Source organism: Palaemon carinicauda, chromosome 31 (genome assembly GCF_036898095.1).
Source record: "Palaemon carinicauda isolate YSFRI2023 chromosome 31, ASM3689809v2, whole genome shotgun sequence".
In the NCBI taxonomy this organism is placed as follows: Eukaryota; Metazoa; Arthropoda; class Malacostraca; order Decapoda; family Palaemonidae; genus Palaemon; species Palaemon carinicauda.
The window spans coordinates 22,652,617-22,660,427 of record NC_090755.1 but is presented as its reverse complement, the minus strand read 5'-3'; the positions used below and the strand labels follow the sequence as shown (position 1 = coordinate 22,660,427).

The 7,811-nt window shown below is 36.6% G+C and overlaps 1 protein-coding gene across 1 annotated transcript in view; it reads right to left on the bottom strand.

The window, feature by feature from the left end:
• Positions 1-7,811, bottom strand: part of Taf8 (TBP-associated factor 8) — a 670,932-nt gene that overhangs the window by 566,959 nt on the left and 96,162 nt on the right. The gene's annotated exons all lie outside the window — the stretch shown is intronic.

The following is a 7,811-nucleotide window of genomic DNA, read 5'->3' as shown; positions in this document are numbered from 1 at the left end:
AAAAGTAAATATGTTATAGAAATTAAATAGCATTAAGAAGACCTGCTTCTAATATAAATTTTAAAATGCCACTAGCATTGTCCACGGATCTTGGCAAGGATGAACCTGTCATCTTCACCCAGAGCCTCAAACAGTTACCTATTACTTTCTGTGCTATAAATGGGACATTCAGTCAACAAATGCCTCACTGACAATGATATTAAACAGTCGTCACAATATGATTGGTGTTGGCCAGCCACCAGAAACTCATGTGTCATCCGAGTGTGACCAATGCGGAGACGACAAAGAGTAGTCTCCTATCCCCGGGGCATCCCATTATACCTCCAAGGGGATATAACAATCCCAATTTCTCTCATCTTATTTTAGGTTAAACTATCCCAATGCTGTTGGCAATTGTTATAAAGTTCTGAATTGCTGGCAAAAAATCATTGCAGGGAATGGGATACCTTCTTGGTAGCAACTCGGCTGCCGCACTCTTTGCCAGTGAATCTGCCTCTTCATTTCCAGACACACCTACGTGTGCTGGAACCCAGCAAAATCGAACTGTTATACCTTTAGGGCCAATGATTAAAAGCCACTTTAAAGTCTTTAAAACTAAAGGGTTACTAGAATTAAAACCTTCCAAAGCTTGAAGGAGACTTCTTGAATCACTGTAAATGGTAAAATTGCCCTCCTCTTTTAACGCTATTTTCTCAATAGCGGTTTGTATGCCATACAATTCAGCAGTAAATATGAAAGATATGAAAGAAGTGCACCTCTAGTTGAAATAACTACTATATACTCCAAATCCAACGCCAGTATCAGATTTGGAGCCATCAGTATATATAAAAGTTGATGGAGATTGTTGTCCACTAGGTACAGCATCAACTCTTTGTTATCTTGCTGCAGTTTGGTTTCTGTTTAACTGTGCTGACATTACTTTTCAGATTAGTGTTTGGTTCTTTATATGTAATTTCCTGATGTTTACTTGTCATATGATTTGTTTCCTGGTTATCATTTTGATTTGTGTTAAACTTTTCTGTAAATTTTCCAGATCAAAAGTGCCTGTTACACACTTCTTTATCAGATGGTCAACACAAATACAAGCAGCACTGTGCGTTTCTAATCTAAACTGATTTTTAGTTTTGTTCTTGATGAAGTTGTCAATCATATTTCCAATAAAGGTTATGTAGCTTGACTTTTACATGTTTGGTAGACTGTCAATTAATAAGTTGGGTTCAGAATTAAAAGCTGGGAGTTGATGCATTCTGTTTGTTTGTTCACCAGTTCTACTTGCTACCTTATCTGTAGAAACCACCTTTCTGGGAAACTTAGAAGTCTCTTCAGGCTCAGTCACACATTCTTCATTTTTTTTTTTTTTTTTTTTGCTTTTGTTTTCTGGTTCCTGCTTTTTACTCTCAGATTTAGATTGCTTAGGTACAGGATCAACCATGTATACCTCACAAGAACCCTTTGTATCATTAGAGGTATTAGAAGTTGTTAATATATCAAACCTGTTCTGTACAGGAATCTGAGTGTGTATTTTTAGAATTTTCACTTACGCTATTGGGATACATGAGGCTACCTGAACTTTCTGTAGTAATGGCAGAGGTGCTAGTGTGCAATAATTTTGAGTGATTTGATGCACTGGAGGTAGACTGATCTTTATTCTGTAATTAAGACCTGTGGAAGTATGGACAGTATTGGAACTGGAAGTTGGATTAAGTGGATTGGACAAAATTCTTAAGTTGATTCTTAGACATCATTACCACTAACAAGCTTTTTTTTCTTGCTTCACCAAAGGTTATATGTTCGTTATTTGTAATTTCAATGAAAGATTGTTCCTGTCTAATATTTAGGACACTGTCGTGAATTTGGAGAGTGAGCTCCTTCTCAATAAAAACACAATTTATCTTCTAAACAATCTCCAGAGAAGTAATAGAACTTGGAACACTTGAAACCTTTTTTATCATTAGTGCATTTGATATTAATGTGCCCAAAATCATAACATTTATAACGTTGGACAGGCCAAGGATGTAATTTATTAACAGAAATGTTTAAATGATGGATCTCTATGAAGTCTGGCAGATAAGTTGAGTTAAAACACTACCAAGACAGCACCATTGGTTCCTTTCAGCTTTTGAACTTTATAAATATTGGGAAGACAACTCTTCCATGTGTCTCCTCTGAGAACTCATGCAGATCTTTACATTAAATTATACCCTTTGCTTGATTAAAGTAGGATGTGGAGATACCCTTCCAATGATATCAGATAAGGATGATGTAAAATAAGTGAGAAGCACTGCTTGTGTTTTATTGACAGCATTAACTAGCAAACCATGACCATATATTTTTAAATTATCTTGTGGGATTGTACCTATCTTTTTATCCACACTCATAGCCTTTAGTGTTATGCCCCTCCCTGTAGTAAGCAGGGTGCCAAACTGGTTTGGCAACAATTCTAGGTGAAATTTCTTTTTCCTCTCCTTGAAGTTCAGTGTCCTTGGGCATGAAGTCAAATTTTGAGTTAGAAATATTAGAGAGGTTGTATAGCTTTAATTAGTTACAAAGGCTCTGGGCTTTTTTATTCTTAATTCTAAAGAAGGCAATTTTAGCCTTCAAAGATTCAGCAAAAGTGACAAAGGATTAAACTTCACTTTGTCATTTGAAAGTTTTAATTTCATCCTTTCAATTTTACCGAAAGGTTATACGTTGTATAATATTTCCTAAATCAATTACGAGAAATACCAACGCAATATAGAACTCTTTCTTCATTATTATCCACAAGGCTTTTTGCCCCTTGGACTCCTGCAGAAGAAGGAACAAAAGGTTCCAGTGTATCTAAACTGGACAAACAAGTATTGTTGGAGGAATACTTTTTTTTTCCGAGGACGTCAACAAAATTTTCCGTATCAAAACGAGCAGAGGTCATCAAAAATTTTATGGGTTCGCCATTTGGTCCAGGGGTATGGGGAACATTAAGAGTATTCAATATTTTTAAGAGGAAGGGGTGAGTGTATAATAATGAAAATAAAAAAACAAATAAAAAGAATAAGTTTAAGGGAAAGAAAATGTAAAGACTCTGAAATCCTAAAGAAGACCCATAAGCCTTTCATGGAATTAAGTTCACAATGAAAGACACCTGCAAGAGCTGCTTCACAAATCTCCACTCCCTACCCTACCACAAAGGGATGGTACCACTATGATTAGATGGAGTGGCGCAAGTGTATGCTAAACCCACTTGATAGGACCGAAATCATTTTAAGACTAAATCATCCACCACTTTAATCACAGTGGCAGGCAAACATGACAGGATGGCGAGAGTCTATCTCTATGAAACTGGCCCACCCCTGGAATCCGAGGGCCAAATTTCAGCACGAGAATAGTTCTGCTTGCCAGTAAGGGAATACTGACACTCCTATGGTCCAAACATTATTGTGTGGTTGGAAAGACCACCACAGATCCCAAAATTGGTTTTGGAAAAAAAAAAAAGCTCAAATCACAGGTGAGATGTCCCCTCAAAATATCTGAACTGTGAAAAGGGTAATAGAATTTTGACAACAGGGTTGGAGACAGTTGAAAGATATGAAGAAAAAAAAATATTCCCCTGTTCAAGAGCCCTTTTGCCCGTCAGAAGGCTTCAAGACGGAAATGATGTGCCCTTCTGAATCCCAATGGCTACATCAAGGCACAGTCTCGGTAAGATGGTATCAATACTGAGATCCAGATGTTGAGGAGCCACTTTCCTCACCTACTTACAATTGTACTTAGAGTTTTGTTAGGGTTCATGCCCCCTAATTTGGGGATTAAGAAATTCAACAACCCCCAGATGTACATACAGGAGATGGAATCGTTGCAACGAGTAGCATCATTTGCAAGCAATAAGCTTGTTTTCTAGGCCAAACCACATATGTGAATATAGTATGAAAAGTAATGGACCAAGAACACTACCTTCGGAATACTCCAGATATCACATTCCTATACTTACTATGGTGCCCATCGACAATTCTTTGCAATCTATTACTTAAAGATTCAAAGCTGATGCTAAGAAAAAACCGACTTACTCCCAACTGTTTGATTTTAAAAACAAGAGCCTCATGATTAACATGGTCAAAGGCAGCACTAAAATCAAGGCTAATCATAAAAATTCCTGACCACAATCAAGAGATTTCTGTACAGTATTGGAGTTTGTAAGATGGGTGTCACATGCTCAGCTTTTACAAAAGCCAAATTGCAAACTAGGGAACAGATGATTACCTTCAGTACACCTATTTATATGTTTTGACAAAAGACATTAAAAAACTTGGATGATATGGGAGTAATGGAAATTGGGCGGCAGTCAGCTGGACTTGAGTTACCACAAACACATTGACACAATGAAGTAATGTTGCCAATTCTTCAAGTGCTAAAAGAACCGCTTGCTGAAAATAACAGATAACTTAGGAACTAAGAAGTCTGCAGTCTTTATAAAATAAACAAAGGACCTCTTTAAGCACAAGGTCCATCAAAAAACTTTAATTTCAAGAGACCAAAAAGCTAAACTAGATAGTTTAGCCTCAGGAAAACAGGAATGAGGAAGATCAAGTTTCTTATGATTCTATGAGAAAGTCTGCTTGCCTATGGTAACATTCTTCATTTCTTGCTTCTTTTGATTTTGGATGGATTGTACTTTAAAGTACCATTTTTTCCACTAAGATTTTAATATAGGGGGTTCAAGAGCAATTACCTTATGGGTTTCATATATGAAATGTGTGCAAACCATTTCTGTAGAGGACTTTTGTGTAGATTGAATGATAGATTGATTTAAATTTTTCTGGCATCCTGGCGCTAATATGATTTATTATATATAATAAACAAAAGAGTACTTAGTTAAAATCAAAACATTTAAGTTGTCGTTATAAAAGTTGAATAGTTCTCAGAAGACCTGCTTCTGAAATAAATCTAAAAATGCCGCTCACATAGGACGCATCATGCCCAAGCATCTTGGCAAGGATGAACCTGCCATCCTCACCTCAAGCATCAAACAGATATCTATTCCTTAAGTTGCTATAATTGTTGACCAATTAGCAGAAATTAGTGTGTCAACCGAGTGTGACCAATGCAGAGATGACAAAGAGTCGTTTCCCACTTTCAGGGCATCATGTTATATCTCCAAGGGGATATAACAGTCATTATTTCTCTCATCTTATTTTGAAACAAAGTATGCCAATGTAGTTGCCAATTATCATAAACCAACTTCTTAATGCTAGGTAAAAAATCATTACAAAGAATGGGATACCTTCTTGGTAGCAACTCAGCTGCATCATTCTTTGCCAGTAAATCTGCCTTCTCATTTCCAGACACACCTCCATGTGCTGGAACACAACAAAATTGAAGTACCCTTCACTCCAATAATAAAAAGCCACTCTAAAATCTTTAAAACTAAAGGGTTATTGGAATTAAAAACTTCTAAAACTTGTAGAACACTTCTTGCATCACTAAAAATTGTAAAATTGCCCTTGTCTTTCAACGCTATTTTCTAAATAGCGGTTAGTATGCCATATAATTCAGCAATAAATATAGAGGATACTAAAGGAAGTGCTCCTCTACAATTAAAAGCACTACTAAATACTCCCAATCGAACGCCAGCATCGGATTTGGAGCCATTAGTTTATATAAAAGTTGAATCTTTATGTTCTTCAACATGTTCCATAGAATAACCTGGCTTCTAGGTCAATCATGTTCTTTTTTATGGCAATAAAATATTTACAAAAAGATGTCTCCGGTAATTTCCATGGAGGGGGTTGATGATATCCTACATGGGAGCACTTTATTTCTACCTATATCTAGACTATCTACTAATGTTTTTACCCGGAAACAATAAGGTTAAGGAGATTTTGGGTGCAATTCAAAATATCTATGATACATTACAAGGTTTGCATTCTGACAGGCTAAAAAATTAGGGTCTTTGCAACCTAAACCAATACCAAACCATAGAATACCTCCGGTAAAGGTCTAAAGGTAATTCTCCAGCATCAACAAGGAGGCTTAGGATAGGCGAAGTTCTAAAGGCTCCAGTGGATAATCTGATACTATCATGGTGTATAGAATCTAAAATCTTTAGTCGGCTTGGGGTTTCTGAGGAGTATATTTTTCATCCATAACTAATTTTTTTAAAAATTAAGGACTTGTATAACTTTAAAAGCGTTCTGCAGACTGCCCCCCATGATGTATGAGATAAAATTTTTAAAAGATTCAGGGCCTAGGGACATTTTACTTTTAAGGCTTTCAAGTGAGGATCCCATGTTAGTCTACAATCAAATATCAACCCTAGAAATCTAGCTTCACTTAAACATGAGATTCGTTGACCTTTGATGTATATATCTGAGTCTGGATGTAAACCTCGAATACGACAAAAATTAACAATAATAGTTTTGCTTGTCGAAAATCTAAACCCATTCATATCACCCCACTGAATAATTCTATCAATTGTAATTTGTAATTTTCTCTCAACCATTTCCATTCTAACTCCAACAAATGATATGGAGAGAGCATCAACAAATAGTGTTCAGAGAATATCTTGAGGAATGACAGAGGATATCCCATTAATGGCTAGTGCAAATAAGGTTACACTTAGCACACTACCCTGGGGAACTCCTCCTTCCTGACATTTCCTCTCAGATAGAGTTTTCCACACTCTCACTTGAAAAATACTATTCGAAATAAATGACTGAATAAACAATGGTAGCTCTCCTCGTAATCGCAAATCATGAATGATATTAAGTATACCATATCTCCATGCAGTGTCATATGCCTTTTCAAGGCAAAAAAAGAAAATCACATGGTGCTGTTTGGAAGCAAAGGCTTCACAAATAGAGGACTTAAGTCGTATCCACACATAAGTAATTGAGTGCATTTTTCTAAATCCACACTGGATGGGTGACAAAAAAACCTTTCTTTTCCAGGCACCACATCAGTCTTGCATTGATCTTCTCCATGATCTTACAAAAACAAGGTGCCAATGTAATTGGTCGATAGTTTGCTGCTAAAAACATATCCTTACCGGGTTTTAAAAAGGCTAAAATAATGGCTAGCTCCCAAACATTTGGACAACTAGGATCATGCCCTATTCTATTAATAATGCTTAAAATAAATAACTTTGTATTCAAAGGTACATGTTTAATCATTGCAAATGGAATTCCATCAGGTCCAGGGCCTGTACCATTACAAGTAGCAAGTGCGGAATCAAATTCTCTTTCAGTAAAAGGAGAATTATATGACTCTTCCCTTTCCTGTTGCAAAAATTTAAAATTTTCATTTCTTTAATGCTCCTGTATTGGTGACCAGGAGCTCCTTCACACTTGCATGACACATTTGAAAAACTATCAGCCAGGGCATTTCTAACATTATTTGCTTCACTCACATACTGACCGTTCACCTTCAACCCTGGTGGTGGGTTTGGGGTAAATTTGCCGGCAACCTTTTTCGTTTTCCTCCATACAGAAGATGATGGTGTTCTACTGTTGACTGAAGAAACAAAAGATAACCAAGATTGGCGACTAGCTTCTTTCATGGCGCGATGGAACTGTGCTCAACACTTTTTGTATGTTATCATATTTTCATCAGTATGGCGTCTACACAACTAGTCAAGAGATTTTCTGGTGTCTCTATGCAAAACAGTGAATTCTAAACACCACCACGGGACTGGTCATCGTTTGAATAATCATTAGGTTTTGGGAATCGAATTGACTCCTGCTGTATGGAGAGTTTCATTCAGTAGGTCTATAGTATCGTCAATACATTCAAACTGTTCTGCACTCCCTTCGATTTCATTTAGCTTATAAAATTTAACC